Source organism: Ixodes scapularis, unplaced genomic scaffold (assembly GCF_016920785.2).
Source record: "Ixodes scapularis isolate PalLabHiFi unplaced genomic scaffold, ASM1692078v2 PGA_scaffold9__187_contigs__length_104089568, whole genome shotgun sequence".
Classification (NCBI taxonomy): domain Eukaryota; kingdom Metazoa; phylum Arthropoda; class Arachnida; order Ixodida; family Ixodidae; genus Ixodes; species Ixodes scapularis.
This window is the reverse complement of record NW_024609884.1, coordinates 101,819,988-101,826,863: the sequence shown is the minus strand read 5'-3', so window position 1 is coordinate 101,826,863 and position 6,876 is coordinate 101,819,988. Positions and strand designations below refer to the sequence as shown.

General features: G+C 47.0%; 1 pseudogene; it reads right to left on the bottom strand.

The window, feature by feature from the left end:
• Positions 1 to 267: 267 nt before the first annotated feature.
• LOC120841993 lies at positions 268 to 947 on the bottom strand (annotated as a pseudogene).
• Positions 948 to 6,876: the final 5,929 nt, after the last annotated feature.

Below are 6,876 nucleotides of genomic sequence, written 5' to 3'. Positions count from 1 at the left end.
AAGAGTCCGTACCTCGACCTCGTCGGCGGCGTGGTGTAGTTCCGAAGCGAAGCGGAAATCTTTCTTTAAATTTTAAAGGTTATGGTTAGGCCAGACTTTAATAGAGACTTAAAAAATTATACCGGATACAGCTGTGCAATCATGTGTAGTGCTCGCAGGAAAGGGTCCTTACGCCTCTGGTTGCCCTCCCCTTTCAGAAAGCAATGCCAATCTAGGTGTCCTTGGAGGTTGGCCTTTGTTGTGCCGCGCATCTTGTGGCTTATGTCGTCAAAAACCTCCAAAAACCGTCGCTCCAGGCTTTGTATGCTCTCCCCTCCGGCTCCAACGAATCCGACTTTGTGGTCGACGACTAGAGACCACTCAAGGCACGGAGCTGGCAGCATGGCTTTCACGAGATCGTATCCTTCCCAGCTGTCGTGCATGACGACGGACCCTGCCGCCACGTTTTCCGCGATCCGTCGGCTGATCAGCTCCGGCTCCCGACTGCCCACATCGAAAAGGCGAAGCTCCCCCGTGGACCGCTGCAAGAGCCCGAGGATCCACGTGCCGACGTCGCCCGTAGAGGGAGCTCCGTCTTGGACCGCTTCGTCCGCGGGCTCCTGCACCGACCCTTGTGGACCCGGAGGATGAGTTGGCAGTGTGTTCTGCGAGGGCCTGTCCCCCTGCAGCGGCCTCCCCATGCCCCACTTCCGTCTTCCGGAGAGCTGCATCTCGTCCAGCTCGACGACAACGCCGGGCCCACCGAGCGGAGGCCGCCTCTCTCGCTCCGTGCTGGCCACGGCCCGAATGCGCCGCATCCAGGGGACGCGTACACTGGGGTCCAGAGGGAACATGCTCTCCAGAAGTCTGGCGATGCGGCCACCGGGAAGCTCGTTCACCATGCCGTACAGCAACCAGAGGACGGCCTCTCTGCTGATGGTATGGTGAGGCCTCCCGGCACGGTCCATGACGCAGAAGAAGGACCGACCACCAGAGCCACCCACAACGCCGCTTCCATGTCTGGATGACAACTGAAACAGCCAATGTCGCAAGATGAGCCACCGACAGGTACTTTTTCCTCAAGGATACGCGTTTGTTCACCAGTTTTTTTGTTTTTTTTTGTTTTTTTTTACAGACCCAGACAAACTTTCACCACTTTCTTGATGAACCCGGACAATAGGTCACCAAGGCTGTACGTGGGTCTTAACGCGAGCTCAGTTCCGCTTGTGCTACCCCAAAAAGCGACGAAAACACACATCTCTCATGAACCTGGTTTGTTAATAGGATTCAACGCAAATTAATTTGTGTTTCGAAGAAACAAATACATCCCCCTACTGCATCCGGCAGTCTTGGAATATCTCTGCGCAGACGCAAGTGCTCGAAAATCATCTTCATGGGTGTCACTAAGGGGCTTTGTTGATTTTGAAGCGCTTCACTAGGGGCTCACCTCTCCGTGCATCAATTAGCGCTGTGGGGAACTGCGGGACTGCATTGTGGTCCCGCGGTTACGGGGTAATCATAAATATAAATTCGGTACTTTCAACCTTTGGTAACGCGTTGTACATTACGTCTATACAATAGTAATGCGAGAGCATTAACTGTCCCAAGGAGCGCAGCCGGCGTTGTCCGTAACCGCGGAAAACGGCAGAGAAATTCCCTTCGCGCCGTAACGTCACTCCACAATCTTGACGCTGCTCCCGCGCGCCGCCGCTGCAGCGCACACAGGCCGCTAGCCATAGCCCCGACGGACGGCGTCTGCACAGGCTGCCCCAGCCGGGCTCTGCAGAAGATAGCGGGGTGCGTAGCTTGTAGGAGTACGCTACGTATACGAAGCCGTTCGCATTCCTACACCAAAGCAGTCTTAAAGGGCCCCTAAAAAGAAAAAAAAAATGTTTTTTTCAACATTCTGGTTGGTACACGCATGTAAAAATAATTTTACGCGAAAAAAAAAACATTTTTTTAGAACAATATTGACGGCGCGAGACGCGATTTAGTCGGCAGTCACCTCCTTTTCACTTGTTTTCTCTCTCGGCATTTCGGGCGCGTGCAAGAGAGGTGTATCGGCTTCGCCTTCACGACTGTTACGTCTCCGACGGGGAATAAACTATTTTCCCGCTGTTTCAACTCAGTCAAGGAATCCGGCTTTCTGTTAAACGGCGCCATCGAGTCTCTGAGATAGCACCCGGTCGCTCAATCCCACGGGTTTCTGCACATCGCCAGCGGGTCAAGCTGACCTCCGATGCCAATCCGTTTTCCCCGAAGAGGCGAAACCGCGACCGAACAATCTCGGAAACGCTTGTTAGAGACAGCGGACGCCGAAAAGGGAGCCGGCGCCTTTAACAACGAGCTCACGCCTCCGGTCGTTCCCCGAGTCCGGCTCGTTCGCCGGCGCGGTGCCCAGGCGATTACCTGACCGGCGACCAAGGGCCTTGAAGCCTTGCAGACTTGTACGTAGTTCAGTTACTCTACTCAAGTTACTGTAGTTTACCTCCTTTTCTGAGTAGTTTAGTAACTTTCAATTACATTTTTATTTCGGTAATTAGTAGTTTACATTAATTACTTTTTGGCGACCAAGGGCCTTGAAGCCTTGCAGACTTGTACGTAGTTCAGTTACTCTACTCAAGTTACTGTAGTTTACCTCCTTTTCTGAGTAGTTTAGTAACTTTCAATTACATTTTTATTTCGGTAATTAGTAGTTTACATTAATTACTTTTTATGAGTAACTTCTACTCAAGTTACAAATCACTTTTGAATTTTAGTGGTTGCTTTGCCTATCAAACATTCCTGCACATAGGAGATAAGATGTTGGAAGATCACCTGATATTGGCAAAGAGGGGGAAGCATGCGGCGTAGGAAGGGGGGGGGGGAGAAAATGGTTTGGAGAGTCCAAAACCCCCCTAATATTTTCACAGCTTCCCCCCCCCCCCCCCCCCCCCCCCCCCCCATTCCTTCATCGCAACAACACTGCTACGAGGCGCGGGGAGCAAACCGACACGACGCAAGAGTGGCCGAATGACCGGGATTAGCGCCGAAGACTGTTTTTTCTCTGTGTCCCAAAGCTCAAGGAGACTTAACCCATTTGAAGAAACGGCTAGTTCCCGCTTTCCCCAAACAGAGAAACTCTCGCCCACTGCAAGTGGTGTCCACTGCGTCCCCACTCAAAGGAGGCAACAAAATGCAGCACCTGCTCTGAAACTCATCTTGTGGTTCCGTAGTTTCTGCTGTACTCGAAGAATCGCGTGCTAAAGGGCAACGCAAGGATTACCTTATTGCGTTGCCTTTCCTCCCAAAGCTCAAAATATGTAGATCTTCAAAAATTCATAGATCGTTTGAGAAACTCGTAGTAATTCGCCCAACGTTTTTATGTAAAAAATAACTAACAAACAGTGTTCTGAAGTAGAAGTGAAGCACATGGTACTTAAAGTACTAGTGTTCAGAAAAATTTTACTTTACTTGAAGTAAATTCGCTGAACATGTACTTATATTTTCCGAGGAAAGTAATATTTCCGACTTCAATGTACATTCCCCGATTTTGGAAACGAAAAATGGGGGTATCGTCGTGTGAAAACGCGCTCTTTCGAGACGTCATCTGGTCATTTTTCTGAGTGAAGTAATGGCGGCGGTAAGACCAATGGAAATAAGTGCCTTATAGGTTGATTATGTCAAGTAGCTCGTCAGCGAGAGTAAAACAACTACCGTGCGGCGACTTGAACTTATACAATATTTCCTGCAATTTCCGTAAAAAACTGATGCACCTCCGATTACCCTTGAAGCAATCCATGCCATTAAAAAAAACACTGTATAGGGAATGAAAGGGCATCATGAAAGATTGTGTTAAAAGTGCTTGTGCTTTACCGTAAAATATAATGTATTTATACACGTTACTTCAAGTACATTGCACCCGGTGTACTTACTACTTTCCTTGAAGTACATAATCTCTCATTTACTTTGTAGTTTACTGCAAATAGTTTTTAGATTTACTTTACGGAACACTGTAAACAAGCAAACACTGTGTAAAAAATCAAGCTCAGACAGTGCTAAACCTCAAAGTAGAAATTACACATTCGATGTACATCATTGAGCAAAAAACAAAAAAGTACAAATCATTTAGGCACGCAGAAGCAGAACCAGCAATTAAAGCATTTCTCTTAAAAAAATCAAGCGGATTCATATTTGGTTAGCACAATTTCGCTAACAGATCAAAACCTCTGTACTTTCTTTTTACCACAAAAACAAATAAAAGTAACTTCAAAAGTAATTCACTACTTTCTTCCAGTAATTAGTAATTTTCTCAATTACTTTCCATTTGAGTAATTTCTACTCTACTCAAATTACGTTTGACGTCTATACTCAGTAACTTAACTTAATTACTTTTTTTTAGTAACTTGTACATGTCTGCTTGAAGGGATGCTGAGTTGGAGAGCCTACCCTTTCCACGAGAGGGACACTGCTGGTGACATCGCCGTGGCAGGAGGGAAACCTTCCCGCTCTCCCTTTCTCCCTCGCTCACGAGGGCAGAAAAAGGACGCTAGAGCTGGAAGCGAGAGAGATTCCAGACGCACTCTCGAGAGAACGATGCTGCTCGCTACGGAAATAAACCCAGGCCGATGGAAACGACCTTTGCCTGTCTTCGCACTTCGACAGCCTGATGCTCTGCGCGCCACGCACCGGCGGAGCCAGGTGGACCTTGAGTCCTGACACGACCGAGATGGTCATACCGGAATGACCCGGGACGTCGTGGATTTGGCCCCGCAGAATTTTAAACAAATCTCTCTCCGTCAATATTGCTTTACAATTTTTTTTTTTGCGTAAATTTTATTTTTCGACATGCGTGTCCCAACCAGACTGTTAAAAAACGTTTTTTTTTTCTTTTCAGGGGCTCTTTAAGGGTCCTGTAATTTATATAAAACTTATGAGACTGCGCGTTTATAAAATATACTAATGCCGGAAAAATGCGCACGCACAAATCACGTGACCTGTGAGAGCAGACGAAGCGGCCGGTGTAAAGAGAATCAGAGCGGGCGCCTTTTTTCGACGAAGGCTCCTCTTCTCTGGCCATTGTGACGTCACTACTCGGCGCGCTACGGTCTTAGGAGAGAGAAAAGAAACTTTATTTGAGCTACTTTGAGCTGTTGCCCTGCATCGTCGTCGTCAAAGAGGGACGCTGCATCGTCATCAACCACGGCAATCGGGACGTCCTTCTAAAGCTCCACTGTCTGCTCTACCATATTTAAGACGAAGAGGTGAGGGCGACATTCGCACTGCATGGTAAGGTGACCGAAGTGGGAACAGAAAAATACTTTCGGAATCAAAGAAATAAAAGAGTCCACAAGCTGGTTTTTTGCTCCATTTCGACTGCATCTTGGCTCCGTCCACCACACACGAAACTCTACCCCTGCTGCAAAGTGTGGTGTGACCTGAACCAGGGAACGATTTGCTGCATAGTGCCGTCTGTGCGGTCGCGGCTGCCTGCTCTTACGAACACAAAGATGACGTCCGGCAGCTGAGCGCAACGCAGTCCAAGAAATTAGAAACGGGCTCATCTTCGCAACAAAGCGATATTGACGGAGCGTAAAGGATGGCCGCACTTTAGGGATGCCGCAAACCACCCTAGGTTCGAATTCGAAAGGTTTTGATATTGTCGAACTCAGCTGATGTTCGATTTAGAAAGATTTTGATGTTTTCGACCATACGGAGGTTCGAATTCGAAACATTCGCAACTTCCCGAAATCGTGGGGTTGAGAAATCGAAAAGTTCGAAGCTTTCACGGTTTCTAAAAGTTCGGGTTCGATTATTTCGAATATTTGTTTACTCGAGGTTCGATAAATTCGAAGATTTCGAACTTCCCTCATTTGAAAATCGAGAGATTCAATTGTTTCGAATTTCTTTGGGTCCAAAAATCGAAAAATCGAACGTTTCGATTTCTTAAAGACATAAAGCTCGATCAATTCGAAGATTACGAATTTCTTTCTACATGAACTTCGAAAAGTTCGAAGGTTGGATTCTCTTTTAGGGCTAAATTCGAAAAAAATTTCGGAGGTTTCCAATTTCTTTGAAGTCCAAAGTGCGCGAAGTTCCAAGTCCGGTTTTCATGTTTCGCCACAGTTTCAGTTTCAAATAACGTTTTCACGCCTCACTGGTATTCACGAAATCAGGTTTAGAAAAGTTCGGGTGTGATATTTTGACTGCGCGAAGTTGGTCAGGCAATTAAATGAGACGACGAGTGTCCCGGATATACTGGAATATTTGCCAGTGTAGAGTGACGTGTGACAATAGATCAGTAATTGTGAACACCAGCCCGAGGTGGTCATTAACGCGCATCACGAAGTAGTGACCCTACGAACTCACTGTTTAACGATACTCATCCAGTTCGAAACGGCCAGGGGCAGGCAGGTGGTTGAGGCTAAAAAAAACCTTGAAGTGATCTGGCAAACTGCCCCCCTACCCCCTTGCCAGCTGGTAGTAATCCGATCGAACGCCGCCCGAGTGACGCTAGCATATAGTAAGTTTAGTTTGTACATGATGCAAAATCCTGAGACTGGGAATATAATTTGAAAGAAAAAGTATAAGAAGACAGAGAGAAGGGGACAGAACAACGCCTCAAACTCAGCACTGGAAATGAAATTTGAAAGAAAAAGTGTAAGAAAGAAGAAAGGGGACAGGACAACGTCTCAAACTCAGCTCAGGACAACGTCACAAACTCAACTCAGCTGAAAACTCAGCTCAGGACAACGTCTCAGACTCAACTCAGGTGAGTTTGAGACGTTGTCCTGTCCCCTTTTTTCTTTCTTCTTACACTATTTCTTGCGAATTTCATTCCCAGTCTTGGGATTTTGCATCATGATCAACATACACCAGCTCGCCTGCACCTTGACAATTTTTTTGTTTGTAATTGTT